At 44.5% G+C, this 23,400-nt stretch overlaps 1 pseudogene across 1 annotated transcript in view; it reads left to right on the plus strand.

Annotated features, from left to right (window-relative positions):
- Nucleotides 1–23,400, plus strand: part of LOC148048793 (serine/threonine-protein kinase MRCK gamma-like) — a 63,591-nt pseudogene that overhangs the window by 10,037 nt on the left and 30,154 nt on the right. The window contains exons 7-12 of the transcript XR_015695327.1: nucleotides 5,424–5,486; nucleotides 5,872–6,458; nucleotides 7,751–7,848; nucleotides 8,766–8,850; nucleotides 12,086–12,206; nucleotides 15,444–15,561. The product of XR_015695327.1 is annotated as a serine/threonine-protein kinase MRCK gamma-like (transcript). The remainder of the gene's footprint in view (nucleotides 1–5,423; nucleotides 5,487–5,871; nucleotides 6,459–7,750; nucleotides 7,849–8,765; nucleotides 8,851–12,085; nucleotides 12,207–15,443; nucleotides 15,562–23,400) is intronic.

The raw sequence follows: 23,400 nt of genomic DNA on the forward strand, positions 1-23,400 counted from the left end.
TAAAGCATTTCTTAAAATATGACTTTTAAAGTTCTTATCCAATTTTTTGTTGAATAACAGGTAAGCATGCCAACCAAATAGCAGATCGTGTCCCTCAATGTTCAATATTCTATCATTGGTTAAGTGAATCCAATCACTAATTACAGATAATGCCACTGCATCATAATATAGTTTTAAATTAGGTAGTTTCAATCCTCCTCTCTCACGTACATCTTGCATTATTTTCATCTTTACCCTCGGCTTCTTTCCTGCCCACACAAATTTGTTGATACCCTTCTGCCATTCTAAAAGGTTCGCATCTTTTTTTAATATAGGTAACATTTGGAAGAGAAATAAAAATTTTGGTAGAATGTTCATTTTCACTGCCGCTATCCTACCCAGCAAAGATAGGTGCAATTTCTCCCATTTTTTCATCTCTGTCTGTATACTATGCCAAAGTGGTTCATAATTATGCTTATATAATTTCCCATTTGAAGTTAAAATGTTAACTCCAAGATATTTGACTTTTTTAACTACCTCACATCCTAGCATCGCTCCTAATTCTTCCTTTTGTTTAATATTCATATTTATAGCTAATATTTTGGTTTTTCCTAAGTTTATTTTAAAGCCCGACACTTGACCATATTGATTAATCATATTCATTAAAACCATACTAGATTCCTGCGGTTGTTCCAATATTATGACCAAATCATCCGCAAAAGCGCGGACTCTATATTCTTGCTGCCTAATCTTGATCCCTTTTAAACCATCCAAGCCCCGTATTTTATTCAACAATACTTCCAAAGTTATAATAAACAATAATGGGGACAAAGGACAGCCCTGTCTTGTACCTTTTCCAATTTGAAAAGAGTCTGTTAGACTTCCATTGACTATGATTTGTGCTGTTTGCTGTTGGTATATTGCTTTAATTGACTGTAAAAAATTATCTCCTATCTGCATTTTTTGCAGTATCTTCAACAGAAATTGCCAGTTAACTCGATCAAAGGCCTTCTCAGCATCCAAAAATATAAACGCAGCAGGAATCTGGTTGTTCTTTCCCAAATATTCTAATGCATTAATAATTAATCTAACATTACTTTTCATCTGTCTCCCTTGTATAAAACCTGTTTGGTCCGTATGTATCAATTGTTGAATGACCAACATTAACCTATTTGCTAATATTTTAGTAAAAATTTTATAATCTACATTCAGTAATGAAATAGGTCTATAATTTTTGGGTTGAGTAGTATCTTGATCTTCCTTGGGTATCAAAGATATAAACGCTGTCTTCCAAGATGGAGGAACTTTACCTTCCATTTGAATCATATTAAATAATTCTCTAAGAGGTTCTACCATTTCTAACTGTAAGTTTTTATAGTAAACCGCTGTCAAGCCATCTGTACCTGGTGCTTTCCCTGACTTTAATTGCTTAATTACCTGCAGGATTTCCCCTGAGGTTATTGGTTGATTCAATTTTTGCCTGTGTTCTTCTCTAACTGAAGGTATTTTCTCTTTGTCTAAATATTTGTCTATGTCTAAACCATTAATTTTATCCCCTTTATACAGTTCTGTAAAAAATTCCCAGAAAGCCTTTTGAATCTCTTCCTGTTGAAACACCTCCTTCCCTCTGTAAATCAGTTTAGATATATTTCGAGTTTTCCTTTTTTTCCTAATCTGATAAGCTAACCATCTGCCAGGTTTGTTTGCATTACAAAAAGTATTGTGTTTTGCATATAATAGATTAGTAGCCACCTGGTCAGAGATCAACATATCAAATTGAGATTTTAATATGTTAATAGCTTCCTTAACCTTTGTATCGTCTGGGTTCATTGTTAACTCCAGCTCTTTTCTCTTAATTTCCTCTTCCAGTTCTGTTCGTTTTAACCCTTGCTTATTTCTATGTGTTTTATTTATATTCATCAAAACTCCTCTCATATACGCTTTGCTTGCGTCCCATACAAATTCCATAGATGTACCCTTATTCATATTCAAAACAAAATATTCAGATAGTAATTTTTTACAATCATTAATATACTTTTCATATCTAAATAAGTTTTCATTCAATCTCCAAGACCTTCTTGCCTGCACTACCCTTCCCAACTCCATCCAAACTGGGTTATGGTCCGAAAGGATCCTAGCTGCAATCTTTGTTTTCTTGACCCTAGAAAGCAAATCATTAGTGGTTAGAATAAAATCAATCCTTGAGAGGGATTGATGCCTGTCCGAGAAGAAAGTGAAGTCGCATTCCTCTGCATTTCTTTCTCGCCAAATATCTCTCAATTCAAAATCATCCATAATGTCAAAGAAAGATTTGGGTAACTTTGCTCGCATCTTGGTATTTAGGCGGGAAATCTTCTTATCTCTCTTAGTGTCTATCACTCCATTCCAGTCACCCAATAGTATACAGGAACTATAGTCCCATTGTACTAATTTAGCATGAAGATTTCTATAGAATCTATCTTGCTGTTGATTGGGAGCATAAATTCCCAAAAGTAATGTCTTTTTCCCTTCTAAGATTAAGTCTTAAGCAATATATCTTCCGAAGGGATCTGCTTCTATTAATTCAGCTTTCATGTCTTTTCTTAAGTATACAACTATACCATTCTTCTTTTCCATAGCAGAAGCTACAAAATGTTGACCAAGTTTTGAGTTGATCAAATATTTTTGATCAGTTGACTTGATATGAGTTTCTTGCAAACAAATTACATCGTTCTTAAACTGTTTGAGATAATGAAATATTTTCTTCCTCTTCTGTGGAGAGTTCAGTCCGTTAACATTCCATGTTAAAATCTTAGTTGTCATCTTTGGTTGGTTGAAGCATTTTTAGAGCTTCCTGCACGGCCTGTTTAACCTTAGGTCTAGCTCCTCCCATTGCTTCCAGATTTGTTGTTGTAGATCCTTGATCGATGGCCGATGATTGTTGATGCTGTTGCTTTTTAGCTTGTTTCTCCATACGTCTAGTAGTCATGCGGCTAGGTCTTGGTTCCATAGCACCTTGCACTTCTAGAGAAGAGAGATGCTCCATCTTGTCTGGTGGTTGTGTAGTTTGCTGTCTATCCTGTCCTTCTTGTGGTCTTTCTCTAGGTCCAGATGGTGCAGGGTGTCCGGCCTTCAATATATTATAATAAAAATCTCGGGCTTTCCATACAGCGTTGAGGCGGTATCTTTGCTTATCAAATGTAAATATGATGCCAAATGGTGCATCCCATCTATACTGTATCTGACGATTTCTGAGTTCTTCGACCAAAAAAGCGTAATCTCTTCTGGCTCTTAACATTTGAGGTGGTATCTCTTTCAAAACAGCCAGGTCTTGACCGCCAATTTGAAGCTTAGTGTTATAAGATGCTTGCAGTACCATATTTCTAAACTCTCTTGTAGTAAAATATATAACGATGTCTCGAGGAAGCTGCTTCTGCTTTGCCAGCCAGGAGTTAACGCGGTAAGCTTTGTCAATTCGCCAGTCTTGATTGGTCCCTGGTCTTCCCATCAGGCGGTCAAAAGCTTCCGATAGGGTCTGTTTCAGGTTCTCCTGTTTCTCCTCACGCAGCCCCCTTACTCTTAATGCGAACTCCATTTGTCGGTACTGTATCATAATAATTTCTTTTTCAGCATTTTCCACTTTTTGTTCCACCACCTCTGTTTTCAATGTCAAGTTAGCATTGGCATCATTAAGAACCTCTAGAGTATCTTCCACTCCAGAAATATGTTCTGTTAATACAGTTACAAGACTCAGCATGTCGTCTCTAATTTTATCAACCTTAGCCTCAAATTTCTCATACAGCTCCTGTTTAAGTCCTTTTATTTCACTTTTAATTTCTTCTTTCATTTCTTTTATTTCCTCTTTTCTCTCCTCTCTATTATCTCTAAATTTATCTTCCATTTTAATTGTCTGTGCATTAAGAGCCTCACTTAGATTACTCAGGAAAAATTCTTTCGTTAACACATCCCCAGCAGGGGGCGTAGGAAGCGGAGGCTGCAGCTTTGTGCCAGGCACTGAGGATGTGCCCCTGGAAGTAGAGGGTGACGACTTCAAGTTAATATTTGGTTTTGAGGCCATTTCAAAATTTATCTGCCTGCAGTTAATAAAACTCTATTGCCTAAATATGCAGCTTTAAATAAAGAGGCTTTTATTTTGAAGTTTAAGGCTTGGCAAAACTTTCAGTGAGTAAACATTGTAACCAGACCATTCAGCAGATTCATCACCATTTAACTTCCAAATAAGCAAGGTTAAGGAAGGAGTAAAATTCTTCTGTTGTGAAACCAAAACAAGTGATAAGCAATCTCTTTTGTTTTGAATTCTTGTGAGGATTAGCAGAAAGTGTTCGTTATTACCGGAGAAACCAGCCTGCTCGGCGCCATTTTAGAAGCCTCTGAGTAAATAATTTTTCGGAGGAGAAAAAGAAAAGAAGCTAAAATGTTGATAAGCAATTGTTGTCCACAGTAAACGGATCCAGCTCGTGATAAGAATAAATCAAACAAAACTTAGAGCAGAGTGGGAGAGACCTACTTTGTCCTGCACAAGGCAGTTTGAAGTTCCCAGCACGGACAGCCGTTCTGCCTTGGGCTAGCCCCCCTTTCCTTGCAAGCACAAAAGCTGCAAAAATCGAAGAGCATTTGCCAGCAAAACAGTTTCTTCTTTCCTTCTTGCCTGAAGGATAAGAAAACCTGATAAGACGTCAGATGGAAGATCCTCTAAACAGGTACGTAGCCAGGAATTCGGAGGCAGCTGATTTTTTGCTGCCCCCACCAGTAGGCTCCTCCCAGGAAGTCCGGTTGTGTGCACTCTTGTGCACAGCTCCAGCGGGTGCACATGAATGCCACTTGCAGAAATAGAGCTTCCCTGTAAGAATCGCCTCTCCTTCTAGCTTAAGAAAGCGAAGACTCTTGAAACGGAGCATTTCAAAAGGAAGCTTTTTTTAAGCCGAAGTGAAAACAATAAGTTCAAAGCAACGTCTGAATCCCCTTAGGCAATGCAAGTGGAATTAAAGCAGTCGAGACCCCTCCCATTAGTCGGAATGCAGATTTTAACCAATACACAAGTGTGAAGATGGTTCCTTTATCAACCGCCCTGAGAACCAAATTCCCATCTTCCTGGTTAGACATTAAAGTGGACCGTCCCACATGGCCATCATAAACATTCCCCCCAAAAGGTGATGGGATCTCAGGGTGCTTCGAAACCAGTTGTAAAATGTCAGTTGTCACTGGAACTGCTAATAAATCGACTCCAAGGCCCCCCTCCTCCCAATTGAATGGCAGTGTCACTTTTAGGGATCGGACATTCCCACTCAAACACGAGCGTGCACCACTCATGCAAACGGAACTTCCCGTGTTCGCCCACTGCTTGTGCAGTCCGGTTCTGAATGGACCATGCCTCAGTATCGCAGCCTAGGGGTTGGAGGACCCCGGTCTACACTAATTGTGACAGTGTGTCTTTTTTTTTACAGACCGGGAAAGGCTTACTCTGGGTACGGATTACGGACTTTTTCTCGTTAATCTCAGGACAAACGGTGAGCAGTTCACTCTCCCTCCCTCCCTCCTTCTCTCTCCCTCCCTCCCCCCTCTCTCTCCAGTTGTTAAGTGAATTTTGCCCCATTTTACGATCAGTGAATCGATACAGTTGTTCAGTTAGTAAAATGGACGTTAAATTAATCCGACTCCCCTGCTAGTCAGATCGCAAATGGGGATCACATTAACCCCTCCCCCCACTGCAACGGTCATAAATATGAGTCAATTGCCAAGTGGCCGAATTTTGATCACGAAGTTGCAATGGTCATAAGTGTGAAAACAGCGCATCACAATTTTCCTGCTCCTGATTTCCCGCTATTGTGGCTGGAGAGCTTTGTGGGGGCTGCAAGTGCCAAGCCCTGACCATGAGCTTCGCTTCCCCTCCAGATGTGCTGCGGGTGGGCGACTGCCGGCGGGTGCAGCTGCTGCTGGTCTCCCCCGAAGCTCAGCTGCTGTCCGTGCTCTGCGGCAAGAACCATGGGCTGCACATCTTCTCGTGGGCGGAGCTGGACACCCCCGAGGCGCCGGGAACCAAGGTGGTGGAGGCCAAGGCTGCCAAGCAGTGGCCGTGGGGCTGATCTGCCGCGGCATGACCCCCGTGCTGTGTGTGGCCTGCAAACGGCAGGTGCTGTGCTTCCAGCTGACGGCTACGCACCCGCCCCACCGCCGTATCAAGGAGATCCAAGCGCCAGGATACGTCCAGTGCCTGGATGTATTGGGGGACCGGCTCTGCGTGGGCTACCCGTCCGGCTTCTCCCTCTACCCTCTGCTCAACGAAGGATCTCCAGTCAGTTTGCCCCACGCGGATGACGTTCGGGCGAATGCCGTGGCCCAGATGGAAGCGCTGAAAGCCGTGGAGGTCAGCCTGAGCGAATTCATCTTGTGCTTCAGCGGTTTCGGCCTCTACGTGGACCCGCACGGACACCGCAGCCGTGCCCAAGAGCTGATGTGGCCAGCCACTCCTCTCAGCTGCTGTGAGTGGGTCGCAAATTTGGAGGAGGGCGGGGGCTTTGGCTGGGTACGAAGGGTGCGGTGGTCCGTCCATTCTGGTGGGGCCTGTGTTTGCCACTGGGCTCTATCAGGGTTCCAAGTAACACGCTCACAGCAAACAGAACCAGTGGAACAGTTTGCCACTAGAAATTGTGGGTGCTCCATCACTGGTCATTTTAAGAAGAGACTAGATAGTCACTTATCTGTGTAGGTCAGTTTTCCTGCTTGAATAGGGGGTTGGACTAGAAGACCTCCAAGGTCCCTTCCAACTTCTGTTATTCTATCCTATCCTATTCTATTCTATTTTCAGTAGGAAAAATAGGAAAGGGAAAGGGAAGAGTGCAGAAAAGAAGAAAAGGCGGTGACTTCCGATTCCTTTTTGATGCAGTAAAATAAGATACTAACATCCAACCTCAACTTTCTATTTTTACATAATAGCATAAATTAGCCATTTCGCTCTTAATAAATCTATCTAATCGGTAAAACTCAAAATCAAAGTTTCATAATTTTTTCCCACCTCGAGCACAAAGTCCAGAAGTGGTTTCCAAGTGCAATCAAAAGTAATTATTGTTTTTCTCTGATCAAAGCAGTCAATTTATCCATCTCTGCTAACTCCATCAGCTTTTGCAGCCATTCGTCCCTTGGGCCAATCGAAATGCCCTTCCGTTTTTGTGCGTGACGTAATCTTGCCGCCATCAACATATATAATATCAAAGTTTCCCCCAAAAGTCTTTTTCCATTAAACTCCAAAGAAAAGTTTCTGGTTTTATCTTTATATTCACTTTTACGAATCTTCTGTATTAGAATATGAATTCTACTCCAATATTTGTAATTCTAATTTAATGAGGCGTGGCCAGAAGTAGGTTCCTGCCAGTACAGACCGGTTCAGCCAAATAGGTAGTAACTTGGCCTGCCACACCCCTGAACCGGTTCTCTTCGTGGTGCCATAGGCACTGCCGTCTTGTTTTTTACTTCTGCGCATGCACAGAAGTATTTTTTAGTACTGTGCATGCACGTGGAGCACGCATCAAGGCATGTATCAATCACGCATCAAGCACACACATGCGCAAGGCGAACCGGCAGTAGCAGCCGCCGGAACCCACCCCTGGGCATGGCCCCTTGGCTACAAAGCCCAGCCCGTGGTGGCTTATTTGGTAAACCAGCATGAAGCCGATCGCAGCATAATCGGCAGGATTGCGGGAGGATGTGGGTGGCCGCCGGCATGAGGGGCATGCTTGGCACACCGGCATTAACCCTGCGCTCTTTCCTGTTTTAGGTTACAATGCTCCTTATTTGTCTGTATTCAGCGAAAACAGCCTCGATATCTTTGACGTCCGGAAGGCGGAGTGGATTCAGACCATCTGTCTGAAAAAGGTGCACCATGTTCGAATGAATGAATGAATGAATGAATGAAGGAAGGAAGGAAGGAAGGAAGGAAGAGCAATAGCACTTAGACTCGTATACAGCTTCACAGTGCTCGGTCCTCATTTTACCCTACTTGGAAGGACAGAAGGTTGAATCAACCTTGAGCCGATCAGGATCGAACTGCTGGCAGGCGGCAGAATTAGCCTGTAATATTGCATTCTAACAAGGAAGGGAGGGAGGGAGGGAGGGAGGGAGAGAGGGAGGAAGGAAGGAAGGAAGGAAGGAAGGAAGGAAGGAAGGAAGGAAGGAAGGAAGGAAGGAAAGGCAATAGCACTTAGACTTATATACAGCTCCACAGTGCTTTTACAGCCCGCTCTAAGCGGTTTACAGAGTCAACAATCTAGGTCCTCATTTTACAACCTCGGAAGGATGGCGGTCTGTGTCAACCTTGAGCCTGTTGGGATTTGAACTGCCAAACTGCAGGCAGTCAGCAGAGTTAGCCTGAAGGACTGGTTGGTTGGTTGGTTGTTGGTTGTGTTTATTTATAGGCCGCCCTTTTCCCTGGGGGGACTCAGGGCGGCTAACAACTTATGGGAGGGGAAGACATACAATAACATAAAAATACAGTGTGTAGTTAAGATCAAACAACATTCATTCAACATTCGGGCGGGGGCAAACTATGATCTTTACCCCCAGGCCTGGCGGGATAGCCAGATCTTGAGGGCTGTGCGGAAGGTCTGAAGGGTGGTGAGGGTACGAATCCCCACGGGGAGATCGTTCCAGAGGGTCGGAGCTGCTACAGAAAAGGCTCTCCTCCGCGTAGTTGCCAGCCGACACTGGCTGGCAGATGGCACTCGGAGGAGGCCTAATCTGTGGGATCTTATGCACTCTAACCACCCTGGCTCATCCCTGTTTCCTCCGCTCAGGTGCGCGCACTGAATCCCGAGGGCTCCTTGTGCACCTTTGGCAGCGAAAAAGTCCGGCTGACCTACCTCGGGAACAAAGCCGCAGGTAAGGAGGGGCCTCCAAGCAGGTAAAGCACGAAACCCAGGACTTTGCGGAGGGAATTCGAGGCTGCATTCCCACAACAGTCCAACTTAGCTTTAAGTGTGATTATTTTGGGAATCTGCAGGTTTATTTATTAAATTTGCTTGCTATCCATCTCGCTGAGCAGCTTACATTAAAATGAAACCAGTATATGTATGTATGTATGTATGTATGTATTTAGTGTCACAACCCCTGGTATGCCCAAATATGAGAGGAAGTCTACTGCTTCCATTCTCTGTCTATCGGCTCGTCACAAGAGACCATCCAGTAAAGGTATCCCAGTAAAGTTCTCTTGGTCTCTTGTGACGAGCCGATAGACAGCGAATGGAAGCAGTCTGCTTCAATGTTCCCTCTAATTTTTTTTCAGTGTGAGCAGAAAAGTATAGTGTTTGAGCGGCATATTTTCATGCCTGAGCACCTGAATTTTTTTCACAGATGTCACCTAAGACAACAACAAAATCAGTATTATTTGAAACTCAAAGTTATGTTTATTCAAGGTACCCGCTTAATTAAAAGTGTTATATAATATCAGTATCACTTAACAACGCTCCTGCTTAGCAACCAAAATGTTGGCTCAGAAATTCTGGCATTTGAAGCACGCAAGTCTTAAAGCTGTTGTTACAAGACCCTTGCACCCCTAACCCTTTAGGGGAAAAAAACCCCAGGGGTCTTCAAACGTGACAGCTTTAAGACTTGTGGACTTCAACTCCCAGAATTCCTCCCTGAGGGGAATTATATATTTGGACTGTTTCATAGTTACATTAGAGAACTACATTGTTAGAACTTAGCACAAAAGATACCTTTTATCTGAAAATCCAAATAGAGTAAACCTGCTATTATCCCAGAGCACTAATATCATTTGTCCCAATCTGTTTTACGAGTTCTGTATTAAAATAGATAGCAATATTTTCACTAAATTTTATAGATCTATATTTCAGGATTTCAGAAGTTAGGGCAAGATAAGAGTGGAAGAATGAATTTTGTTGCCGGTCATGGGGATTTTTTCAGCATCTTAAAAGTGGAGCGCATGTGCATTGAACTAGCAATACCCATTTAATAACAAAAGGAAATGGCTGAATTAAATTTGGTAAAGTTGCAAGCGAGCTGTAAAAAGCTTGTGGTTTTTAAAATCATAGAATCAGAAGGGATACTGGAGGTCTTCTAGTCCAGCCCCTTGTCCAAGGCAGGAGTCTTTATATCATCTGAGACAAATGGCCGTCCAGTCTTTTGAAAACCTGTAGCAAATGAATTAAGATTCCATTGATTTTAATTGTTCTTACTGTCAGATTTCTCCTTATTTCCAGCTTGAGTCTCCTTCTGACAAGTTTCCATTGCTTCTTGTCCTGTCCTCACTCCTCAGGTGCTATTGCTGCCGCCTCCTCCTCCTCCTCCAACAGCACCAAACACATTTGCTGTCCAGCACTGCGGCTGAAGTGAAGCCGCCAATGCTCCCGCTGGCGCCCCCGCAGCGTTGGGCGGAAATCCGGCAGTGCTGTTGGAGGAGGAGGAGGCGAACCAGCCTGCCACCGCCGGCCACCGCCAGCCCCGCCGCTCTTCCCACCCCTTCCCAGCCCCACAGTCCAGCGGACGCAGGAGAAGCAGCCCCGGGTCTCCGCTACCTCTCCCTGCATTTTCTGGACGGGGTCTCGCAGGAAGGAATCCCCCTTTCAAGAGCCGTGCTCTTCAAAACAAATCTGGGGAGGTCCTTTGCAGGCGGCCAGTTGTAGCCGCCTGCAAAGGACTTCCCCACATTTGCTTTACAGAAATCTCTGCGCGGCAGTTAGAAACTGCTGCGCGGGGGTTTCTTTCCACGTGCGCGGTCGCGCAGCCGCGCAGCCGCGCAACTTAGAGGGAACAGTGGTCTGCTTCCTCCCATATTTGGGCATACCAGGTGTTGTGACACCAAATACATACCTACTTCCCTGGCTCAGCTGATGAGGAGAACCTTGTGGCTTAGTGGTTAACACAACTGCTTAATATGTAATACAGCACAGGTTCAAATCCCAGCAAGGTTACGGCTAGCTGATGAGAGCTAAATAGCTTGAAATAGATCTATACTAGTCTCCCTTTATTTATTTATCAGCACAAATACAACACACACACACACACACACATACATACATACATACACACACACACGCACACATTTGCAGCAGTTCTTTGGTGACTGTTCAAAGCTACAACAGCACTGAAAAATCTGACTTACGACCGTTTTGTACACTTACGACCATTGTTGGTCATGTGGTTTATATTTGGATGCTTGGAAGCTGGTTTCATATTTATGATGGTCTCAATGTCCCGGGGTCATGGGGAAGCCAGATTCACTTAACGACCAGGCAAGTAACTTATCAACTGCAGTGATTTGCTTAGCAACTGTGGCAAGAAAGGTAAAATGGGGCCAAACTCATTTAACTAACGTCTCACTTAGCAATGGAAATTTGGGGGCTCAGTTGTGGTCGTAAGTCAAGGACCATCTCTTTTTATACTTTTAAAGTTCACAATAAAAGTGCAATGAGAAGTTATCACATTGCGTTGTATTTGAGACTAACCAACTAGCCAAAAGGTGCTACTACCGCTCTGTAAAGCGTTAGTAAGGCCACACCTAGAGTACTGGATCCAGTTTTAGTCACCATGCTATAAAAAAGAGGTTGAGACTCTAGAAAGAGGGCAGAGAAGAGCAACCAGGATGATGAGGGGGCTGGAGGCTCAAACAGACGATGGACGGTTGCAGGAACTGGGCCTGGCTAGTCTAGGGAAGAGAAGGACCAGAGGAGACAGGAGAGCATCTTCCAATATTTGAGAGGCTGCCCCAGAGAGGAGGAAGGGGGTCAAGCTATTTTCCAAAGCTCCCGAAAGCCAGAGAAGGAACAATGGATGGAAACTGACCAAGGAGAGATTCAACCTGGAAATAAGGAGGAATTTTCTGACAGGGAGAACAATCAACCCATGGAACAGAAGTTGCGTTCGGAAGTTGTGGGAGCTTCATCCCTGGAAGCTTTCAAGAAGAGACTGGACTGCCCTCTGTCAGAAATGGTGTAGTGTCTCCTGATTGGGCGAGGGGGTTGGACTAGATGACCTCCAAGGTCCCTTCCAACTCTGGTAATCTGCTAATTAAATCATTCACTAACGCCAGTGCCTTGTGCAAATCTAAATTTGGTGTGTGAGGAGCCTAAATTTCCTTCCTTCCTTCCTTCTCCAGACCAGGATGAGTTTGAAATCCCTCAGACCACTGATAACAGCCGGCGATACCTCATGAGGACTAGGCACAAGCGGTGCTTCTCTTTCTGCATCTCCGAGGAGGAGCGGCAACATCAGAGGAGGTGAGGCCGATCGGAGAAGGGGCAGCCTGGGGATTTTCTGACCGCCGTTACTCAGACCTTACACAAGCTGTCGCGAAACCCACGGCCGTTCTCATTTAGCTAAGCAAAGCAAAAAGTTTGCGCTGCAGGCCGAGGTTGGTTAATTGTAACCCTGGTTCGTTTTGATGTGGCTCAGCATACAATGCAACTCCAAATGGTTGGATATTTTTATTCTTATGATTTATTAAATTTGTTCGCCATCCATCTCACCACAAGGCGACTCTCAGCAGCTTATAACAAATTTTTGCTTAACAAGTAGTCCTCGACTTACAACAATTCATTTAATGACCATTCAAAGTTATAGAAGCACTGTCGTGGCCAGTAGAGCTGGCAGCAGATTCGGACAGTGAGGAAGTTGGGGAGGGAAGATGGGCCAGTCCTGGAGCCTGTTCCCAGTGTGCGCATGCGCAGAGCTGCCAGACGAAGGGAAGAGCTAAAGAACAGGGGTTGACTTGGGAGTAAGGCCATAGGTGGACAGTGAATGGCCCCTCCCAGAGGGAATAAAAGAGGAGCGAAAGGGGAGTGGAGTTTGCAGGAGAGACAATTAGTTCATTTCATTGGTTCGTGACTCTCCGAGACTCCTGGCCACATTTTGCAGAGATCGGCGTGGCAGCTCTCCAAGCCAGATAAGTTCTGTGACCATAAATCCTCCTTTGAAAGACTTTGCTGGATGTGAAGGAGCAGAATTCACAACAAATTAATAAAAGGGTTTTTTGTTGAGACAAGGAGTTTGCTTCAGGCTCTCGGGAAGCCTCGGTCAGAACAGGTACTGAAAAAAGAGACTTATGATAGTTTTCCCACACTTACGACCGTTGCAGCATCCCTAGGGTCATGTGATGTGATTCAACCGCTTGGCAAAATTATGCCGGTCACTGTGTCCTGGGGGGCGGGAGGTGTCACACGATCCCCTTTTGCGACCTTCTCACCAGCCAAGTGAATGGGGAAGTCAGATTCACTTAACAACCATGTTACCAACTTCCCCACTGCAGTGCTTCACTTAACAATGGGGGCGAGGCAGGTTGCAAAACGGAGCAAAATTCGCTTAACTGTCTCATTTAACGGCAGAAAGTTTGGACTTAATTGTGGCCCTAACTCAAGGGCTACTGGTAGACTAAATAAATACCGTATGCACTGTTCCCTCTAAGGTGCGCGGCTGCGCGGCCACACATGTGGCTCGAAACCCCCGCGCAGCAGTTTCTAACTGCCACGCAGAGATTTCTACCAAAGCAAACGTGGGGAAGTCCTTTGCAGGCGGCTAGAACTGGCCGCCCGCAAAGGACCTCCCCAGACTTATTTTGATGAGCTGCCCGTGGCAGTGGTGCCTCTCCCTCCACGCGGAGCACCTGAGCTGGCCCCCGCGTTATCCCTCCCCCTTCCTCCTCTGCCGTGCTTTTGAGGCCGCGGGAGCTAGTAGGAAAGCGGCAGAGGTGGAGGCGACGGCAGGGATAACCCAGAGCCCAGCTGAGGTGCTCCGAGCGGAGGGGGAGGCACCACCACCGCTGTCATGGGCGGGGGCACCAGCGGGAGCTTTGCCGGTGAAGGAGAAGAAGCAAGAGGACTGGCGGCTTTGAAATGCAACCCCCTGGTCCCGCCGGCTGCGGATTTGATTCGGCGTAAGCGGGGGCCAAACACATGCTGAGCCGACTGCGCAGTGAGGCAGAGTAATTCAACCCCCCCCCAAAGAACGTCTCTCTGTGTGTGTGAGAGAGAGAGAGAGAGAAAGAGAGAGAGAGAGAGAGAGAGAGAGAGACAGAATTGGATCAAAATTGGTGGCCAAAGGAGGGGAAGGAAGGAAGGAAGGAAGGAAGGAAGGAAGGAAGGAAGGAAGGCCTGCCCCCTGTGAAAAAAACTGAAGATGGAGCAGTGAATGAATAAACCATAAAAGCAACAAACAGTTAATGCATAAGTAAGCTGAGGAGCAAGTTTTCAACTAAGGAAGCAATATAAGAAAGAAATATAAAAAGCTCAATATGCCAAAACACTTATTTTAGTCTTCATTTAATTACTTGTATTGTAGTCTGATGTAACATCTTTTTAAAGTTAACGTTAGTTAGAAAAGATAGGGTACAAAACTTAAATAATAAAAAAAATTGTACATTCATTTTGAAAAATAAATGCAATACTTGATTAATTTCATATCTTTATTTAAAATAGTTTTGGCATGGCATATGATTTTATTGACTCAGTTGGAAATGATGTGGATGTTGTATCTGATTTTGAGGTATATATATTCTTAAGTAACATAACATATAGCATATTGTCCAAACTTGCTAGACTATTTAATTGATCTTACTACTTTAAAGGGGGAGAGTTTCATGATAAATTATTTTATTACATTTATGTTGCATTTATATATTATATTTATTACATTTATATTCCACATTATATATTTGTATTGTTATTTTAGTGTTTATTGTCAATTTTGATAGATATTATATTGATATATCAATACTGATTTTAATCATACTAAATAACAATTACTGCTATTATTTATCAGGATTAAATATTTACATTTTTAATATCGAGTTAGTCATATTTTAGAATAATAGGATTATCTTTTAATAGGATAATTGGCAAAATCTGATTCAAATGTGATGGGTTGCATTCCAAAGGAATGTGAGAGGACAGGTTGCCTGCAAAATGCCAGGACCCAGGCCAGGACCCTGTTGGTGCCATGTCTCTCTCTAGCCAGTCTAACAATCTAAAAGCTGAGCAGAGAGCCTTTTTTTTTCAGGGTGAGCGGAAAAGTATAGTCTTTGAGTGGCACATTTCATGCCTGGCATTCCTCAGGCTGAAACCTCGCTCGCAATTGGCGCTTGACGCTTGGAATGTTGCGCAAATGTCCAGCAGACGAGACAGCAGTTCAAACTGTTGCTCTCTTAGGTGCTCAGGCATGAAACTGTGCAGCTCAAAGACTATACTTTTCCGCTCACACTGAAAAAAAATTAGAGGGAACATTGACCGTATGCTAAATAAAGAATGTAGTTCTGCATTGCTTAGCAATGGAAATTCTAGTCCCTGAGCGCCGTCGTTAAGTTGAGGTGGAAGACCGAAGGGAGGGAGGAAGTGAACGTAGTTGGGTGAACCCCGCCGGGAAGCGTCTCAGGGAGTTGTGTGGCTTTGATCCGCTGCCAGCTGGCTGGCACCTCTGAGCAGGGTGCCCCGTGCTAGGCGCTGCCCCTCCTCTCTCCCTCGCAGAGAAATGATGCGCAACCCCAGCCTCCGCGCTAAGCTCATCTCTTCCCCGAGCGACTTCAACCACCTCGTCCACGTCGGGCCGAGCGAAAAGCAGCGTCAACTACAGGACCTACACTTGGTGAGTAAACACGGTTTTGCTACCCTTTGCATCGGGGGTCCTCAGTTCCCGGGCAGGTACTGGACTGTGGCCCATTTGGACCTGGCCGTGCAAAGGTGACAGGCATGCATTCTCCTGCTGCTCACATGGAACTGTTCTGTCTCTCATCCATGGCCGCTCCCCAAAGTCGGAAAGGTTGGGGACCACAACTGTGATGGCACGGCACAGAGGCAACACACACACACACAACTATAAGAAATCCCGAAAGAATGCAAGGAATCCAGGAAAGTTCAAACGTCGGCACTTAAATACCTCAGGAATTTAGTGTTTGTTCCTCCCCACAGCATCTCCTGAAGTCTCAGTCCCAGGTGTGCCTTGTGCGTTCTCCTCCTTTGTAGCCGGGTCATTCTGCACTGTTCTCGCCTTCTCTCTACTCTCCGTGCTCTTGGGTCAGGAGCGGGTGGTCCTTGCTCCTCGTCTTAGCTCTGTCTCTCATGTTCGCCGCTTAGTCTCTCTTGATCCTCCTGTCCCCACTTCCTCCCTGCCTACAAGGCATCCCAATCCTGAAAGGCCTGGTGGCCTTCCCCTTCCCCATTTTCCTCCCAAGCCAACGAAGCCGCCCCTTCGCTCTCCAGTTCCAGCTCATTTTCCCCGCAGATTCAGACTCCAACGGGAGCATGACAATGACTTCACGTGGCTGATTTCTCCCAATCTATCACCAGCCTCCCTCCGGTTGGATTGAGATCGCTGATCCAGTGACACAATCAGAGTTTGTTGCACCAAGTCACAACACAAGTCAGCTCGCGTTTGACTGTGATGGTGGCGGGGTGTTGGTGCTATTTGCCTATTAAAACAGCTCCACCCCCTAATGCAAGCAAAGGGCCAAGGTTTGGCCCCACATTATGGGAAATCTGGGGGTGCCACAAAAAAAAGAATCATATTTTGTGCCCTCCTGATTTCATGCCAGCCGTGAAACCAATAGCTGCAATCCACAAGCCACAATAATATTCTTATCCATGTATTGTATCACCTAGGTCAGTGGTTCCCAAACTTGGCAACTTTAAGACTTGTGGACTTCAACTCCCAGAATTCTCCAGCCAGAGCTTAAGTCTTAAAGTTGCCAAGTTTGGGAACCACTGACCTAGACCAGTGCTCCTGGGAACCCCCGAAATCAAATAAACACTTAAAAACATCTAACACAATAAATATCAATCGATATAACCCACAGGAACCAATGCTCTTTGGGGGTCCCCCCATCATTTTAAAGAATGCAAAGCCCCCCGCAACTCCAAAATATTTGAGAACAGCTGGTCTAGGCCACAATTGACAAGAAAAGCTCACAATTGACCAAATGATGGTTTGGTTGTAAAGAAAGAAAACCAGCCTGGAATCCTTCAGCTTTGCAGCCCCAGCGAAGGAAAGGATTAGGCATAGAATCAGTATTCCGCACCTGGAATACTGCATCCATTTTTGGTCCCCACATTACGGAAAAAAAACATTTTTTTTAAACAAACAAAACTAACAACATAAAGCCATCTTCATTTACAAAATGAAATTGTCAATGAAGATGGCTTTAAAAGATGTTTTTTTTTGTAGCGAGTTTTTTATTTTTCCTTTCAAATTCATTCTTAGATATGCATTCTTAGAATTGTTATTTAACATATGTCAATTCATATCATTTTTCCGTCTGTATATTTGCATTTTAATATTTTCTTATTTCCTCTCCCCCTGTATTTATCATGTGTTGTCGGAGATCTTTGTTTCATGTTTTGGTCCTTTTTCTTTCTATTTATACCTTTTTTCAAACCACTTGTAAAACCGCCCCCATGTCCTGTAGTACACTAATTCCTCTTTGTCCTTTATTCTCAATGTCAAGCTGTTCATTTCTGCACAATCTAATATCTTCTTTATTACTTCCCATTCCAATGGGAAAATGTTGAGGTTTTGGAAAAAGTTCAGAGAAGAGCAACTAAGGTGATTAAAGACTAAAACATACGAAGAACGGCTACAGGATTTGGGTTGGGCCAGTGTGGAGAGAAAAAAGGACCAGGGGAGACATGATAGCACTCTTCCGATACTTGAGAGGCTGCCACAAAGAGGAGGGGAGTCAAGCTATTCTCCAAAGCACCAGAAGGCAGGACAAGAAATGATAGAAACTAATCCAAGAGAGATTCAACCTGGAACTAAGGAAAAACTTCCTAACAATAAAAAAAATTAACCAGTGGGACAACTTGCCACCAGAAATCATGGGTGCTTCATCACTGCAGGTTTCTAACAAGAGATTGGACAGCCACTTGTCTCAAATGGTCTAGGGCAGTGATGGGCAACCTTTTTGGCGTGGTGTGTCAAAAATCGGCAAAAAATCGAGCATAACTCGCGTTGTGTGTCACTTTGACAAAAACATAATTTTGCGCAATTTATAGTTTAAACTACACAAATGTATAATTGCAATATATAATTGTATTTAATAAACCAAAAACAAATTATTTAACATACCTGCTTAGTAACTTCTTTGTTCATCAGTCGATTTCTATGTTGCCCTTGATATTATTGAACTTGTTTGGGGTGCCGTGAACCAGGGCTGTGGAGTCGGCTGCTTCCAGCTCCACGTCCTCATCAACATGCCGCTCCAGCCCGCCCCTGCTATGAATATTCCTAGTGACGCGAGGGCGAAGAATATGAATATTCATAGCGGGGGTGGGCTGGAGCGGCATGTTGATGAGGACGTGGAGCTGGAAGCAGCAGACTCCACAGCCCTGCCGTGAATTGAGATAAGTGAGGGGGAGGGCGAATTCTTTAACTAACCTGCCTATTAGTGACTTTTTTGTAGACTCTCTGTGCCGGCCTGACTGGAGAGAGGCGCGCACTGTTCCCGCGCTCCTCTCCTGCGGGTTCTCCCTCGCCGCGCTGATGACGTGTGTGCGCACGGCACGCATGCCTTACCAGCAGCCCCTCAGAAAGGGGTGGTGGCGATACAGTAAGTGAGTGTGGGCGGGGGAGATCACACGTCCCCCCCCCCGTTCCTCCAGCACAGATTCTTTCATCCTCGGCGGCCGTGCAGGAGCCGAGGATGAATCGCATGAAATCCTGTGCGTGTCACCCCAAATGGCTACGCAGCACTGACACGCGTGTCATAGGTTCGCCATCACTGCCCTATACCTTTTCAGACAAATGGCTATCCAACCTCTTCTTAAAGATTTCCAGTGTTGGGGCATTCACAACTTCTGGAGGCAACTTCTGTTCCACTGATAAATTGTTCTGTCAGGAAATTTCTCCTTAGTTCTAAGTTGCTTCTCTCCTTGATTAGTTTCCACCCATTGCTTCTTGTTCTGCCCTCAGGTGCCTTGGAGAATATTTTGACTCCCTCTTCTTTGGGGCAGCCCCTGAGATATTGGAAGACTGCTATCCTGTCTCCCCTGGTCCTTCTTTTCATTAAACTAGACACACCCAGTTCCTGCAATAATTCATGTTTTAGCCTCCAGTCCCCTAATCCTCTTTCCTGCTCTTCTCTGCACTCTTTCTAGAGTCTCCACATCTTTTCTACATCGTGGCGACCAAAACTGGATGCCGTATTCCAAGTGTGGCCTTCCCAAGGCCTTGTAAAGTGGTATTAACACTTCACCTGATCTTGATTCTATTCCTCTTTTTATGCAGCCTAGAACTGGGTTGGCTTTTGGGGCAGCTGCTGCACACGGCTGGCTCCTATTTAGATGGTTGTCCACTAGGATTCCAAGATCCCTCTCTCAGTTACTACTATTGAGCAAGGTACTACATATACTGTACCTGTGCATTTCGTTTTTCTTGCCTAAGTGTAGAACCTTCCTTTTTTCACCATTGAATTTCAATGGTGCCCAATGTTCAAGTTTTATCAAGATCCTTCTGTGATTGATTGCGATTGTTTGATCTTAAAATTATGGTTATTCTGAATGCAAGAATTGGGCATTTCTTAACCTGCTGCTGTAGATAATTCAGTCAGGAGTCTTTCCAACATACATTTGTTTATTCTCCACCTGTCAGGCCTGCAGCCATCTTTTCTTGTGGGTCTTTGGCCTGCCACACCTTCTAGTATTCTACTATGCATTTTCTATGGTGGGAAAACGGGAAGGGGGAATTGTAAGGAGTTAGATGATATGTAGCCATAACAACATTCTTCTTAGAAAGTCAAGGTCACTTTTGTTCCTGCACCTGGCTGGATGTAGATGGATGGAACTGCCAGTGTGGCAGTGGAAGATAGGACCATGGGATGGACTTGTGGGTGTGGGGGGCAAGATCTTGAACTTTCAACTGGGTGGGGGAAACCAGGAAGCTTTCAGATTCGGGTTTCCCCCGATGTGCCAACATGGCTCTTTTAATCAATTGGAACTTAGAGGAATCCTTTGCCTCGGACTCTGGTTTAATTTTGGATGCTATTTGGAACCCTGACATTATCCCACTTCTTAACCCCATTTCCAGGCGCAGGAAGAGAAGAAGAGGGAGGCCGAAGTCCGAATGCGCTGCAGCAACCTCTCCGAGATGCGACTGCCATCACCCGAGGGCCAAAATGGGACCCCTTTGGGGTCTGTTTCCTCATGTAAGAAGAACCCAGGGAAACAAGAGCCACTTGGGAATGTGTGTGGAGGGGCTTTTAAGGGGCCCTTGAGCAGCAGGGTCGGGATTAAGGGTAGTCCTCGACTTACGACCACAATTGAGCCCAAATTTTCTGTGGCTAAGTGAGTTTTGCCCCATTTCGCGACCTTTCTTGCCACCGTGCTTAAGTGAACCACTGCAGTTTGTTAGTCACACGGTCGTTAAGTGAATCCGGCTCCCCCCCCCCGGACTTGGCTTGTCAGAAGATCGCAAAAGGGGACCGGCATAAATACGTGCCTGTTGCCAAGCGCTTGAATTTTGACCGCGTGACCGTAAGGACACTGAAGCAGTCCTAAGCATGAAAAACTCGTTCATTCACTAACATTACAGGTGTGGTCTTCCATCTGCATGGACTTCAAATCCCAGAATTCTCAACGGTAGCCATGATCGCAGGGAGATTGTGGGAATTGAAGTCCACTCACCAAGGGCCTCGCTTGGAAGAAAACGTCCCCTGCAGCTCCAGTCTCTTGCTAATTGTCTTCCCCATTTTCTCGTTTCACAGTAAGACTCCAGTCAGCCAGTTCAATCTCTGACAATTATTCCGGGTCTCCACAGTCCTTCTTCTCTGCTCTTTCGTCACTGGGAGAGGTAAGCGAGAGCAAAAACGGAGGCTGTGAGTGTGGAACTGGGGGGGGGGATGTCTTTAAGATTTAGATGAACAGAGTTGGAAGGGACCTTAGAGGTCATCTAGTCCAACCCCCCGCCCAAGCAGGAGACCCTATGTCATTTCTGACAGATGGCAGTCCAGTCTCTTCTTGAAAGCCTCCAGGGATGAAGCTCCCACAACTTCCCAAGGCAACGTCTGTTCCACTGATTAATTGTTCTGTCAGGAAATTTCTCCTTAGTTCTAAGTTGCTTCTCTCCTTGATTAGTTTCACCTGACTGGCATTCGCTTCCCTTCCTGTTCGCCGCCGCCTGCAGCCCTGGCCCCGCCTACACTGTAGGCTCTCCGGCTTGGGGGGGGAGGGGTTGGACTAGATGACCTCCAAGGTCTCTTCCAACTCTGATTCATTTAACAACCGTGTTACTAATTTAGAAACTGCCACGATTCACTTAACAACGACATTACTAATTTGAAAACTGCAGCAATTCACTTAACAACCGTTACTAATTTAAAAACTGCGGTGATTCACTTAACAACTGCATTACTAATTTAAAAACTGCAGTTATTCACTTAACAACTGTGTTACTAATTTAAAAGCTAGTGATTCACTTAACAACCCTGTTACTAATTTAAAAACTAGTGATTCACTTAACAACCGTGTTACTAATTTATAAATTAGTGATTCACTTAACAACCGTGTTAATTTATAAATTAGTGATTCACTTAACAACTGCATTATTAATTTAAAAACTGCAGTGATTCATTTAACAACCCTGTTACTAATTTAAAAACTAGTGATTCACTTAACAACCGTGTTACTAATTTATAAATTAGTGATTCACTTAACAAGCGTGTTATTAATTTAAAAACTGCAGTAATTCACTTAACAACCGTGTTAATAATTTAAAAACTGCAGTGATTCACTTAACAACTGCATTACTAATGTAAAAACTGCCGCAATTCACTTAACAACCACGTTGCTAATGGAAGCGGAAGCGCAACAGCCAATGTTGGGGAAGGGGGAAGGAGTGGCGCTCCCCTGTTCTCACCAAGGACCTGGAGAAAGAGCTTGGATCAGGGCCAACACACACCCACGTTTAGTCTGGGAGGGGTTTCCTTTCTGGTTGATTCTGAAAGTGTAGGGTCATATACCTCTTTCCCTTATCTGTCAGGGGGAGGGTTTTGCTGACACTTGCATGCTGTCATTATGTATTTTCTTTTTAAATGCTTTGAATTAGTCTTCTGTTTTTTTACCAATGGCACAAGAGAAGAAAGGGATAATTTTCAGGAAATAGAAAACTAAGCTACGGTATTGGTTCGCATCTTTTATGCATCTTTGTATTTTTACATCTGAAAATTAGTACTTACAAATCATCACACATTCCATGCATTATTATACTATTTGCATATGAAAGGGCTGTATATTAAATGAGCCATTTAATATATTGAAAGCCAAGTTTATTTTCTATTGCTTCATCCTCTCAAAGGTGACTGATCAGATTTCTTTAGCAAGTTCAAATTGGCCTAACCTCCATGTGGATTGTTTTGACAGCAGTAAAGATTCTACTAGTTTTGGGGGGATCAGCCATGGTCAGCTAGGTGTTACCATCCATAGCATTGATACAGCAAATGGTTCCAGTTCTTGGATCATCATATAAAAACAAATGGTTAAATATAGTTTACAGCCATCCAATATATAAATGTTGTATACGTGCAACTCAATAAATAATAGGTTTATGTACCCCAATTGCTAATCTACATCAATGGGTAATTTATTCATAACTTGCTAATATCACTGCAGACTATTGGATAGTAAGTGGGGGAAGTATAAAGCATATAAAGTAATTCATAGTATGGAAAATGTGGATAGAGGGAAGTTTTGATCCTTTCCCCATAGAGAGTCATCCATTGAACTTGAATACAAGTAGTCCTCAATTTACTATATATATTATATAGTTATATATTATATAACACTTTAAATTAAGCTAATACCTTGAATAAACATAACTTTGAGTTTCAAATAACACTGATTTCGTTGTTGTCTTGGGTGAAATCTGTGAAAAAAATTCAGGTGCTCAGGAATGAAAATCCTCAAACACTATACTTTTCCGCACACACTGAAAAAAAATTAGAGGGAACATTGCCCCCCACCCCAGAGGATCCATGGATGGGATCCCTGCCCCTCGAGTCCTTTTGGATGGCTCTTCTGGGCCCTTCTCCCCCTTTGAGAATTTGCTGGGAAACGGTGGACCCTCCTATGGGGAAGGACTTCTCACCAAGGATGACGATCCCCCCCCCGACTCTGCACGGCTTCCCAGGGAGGAGGAAGAGCTGCAGAGTTCCTCTAGTCTACAGGCACCCCTGGACTTCCTCTGCCCCCCTTCACCTACGTCCCATATGCCCGGAGGGAGCCAATCCTGAGCCTCACCCCCTAACCTATCCTGCCCAGTTGGCCCAGAGGAGATGGTTCTTTGCCTCTCTGCCAAGGTGGCGCAGTGGTTAAATGCAGCACTGCAGGCTACTGCTAGATCAGCAGGTCAGCAGTTCAAATCTCACCGGCTCAGGGTTGACTCAGCCTTCCATCCTTCCGAGGTGGGTAAAATGAGGACCCAGATTGTTGGGGGCAATAT

Source organism: Thamnophis sirtalis, unplaced genomic scaffold (assembly GCF_051295495.1).
Source record: "Thamnophis sirtalis isolate CommonGarterSnake01/CBP01778 unplaced genomic scaffold, rThaSir2_p1.2 scaffold_2, whole genome shotgun sequence".
Lineage (NCBI taxonomy): Eukaryota > Metazoa > Chordata > Lepidosauria > Squamata > Natricidae > Thamnophis > Thamnophis sirtalis.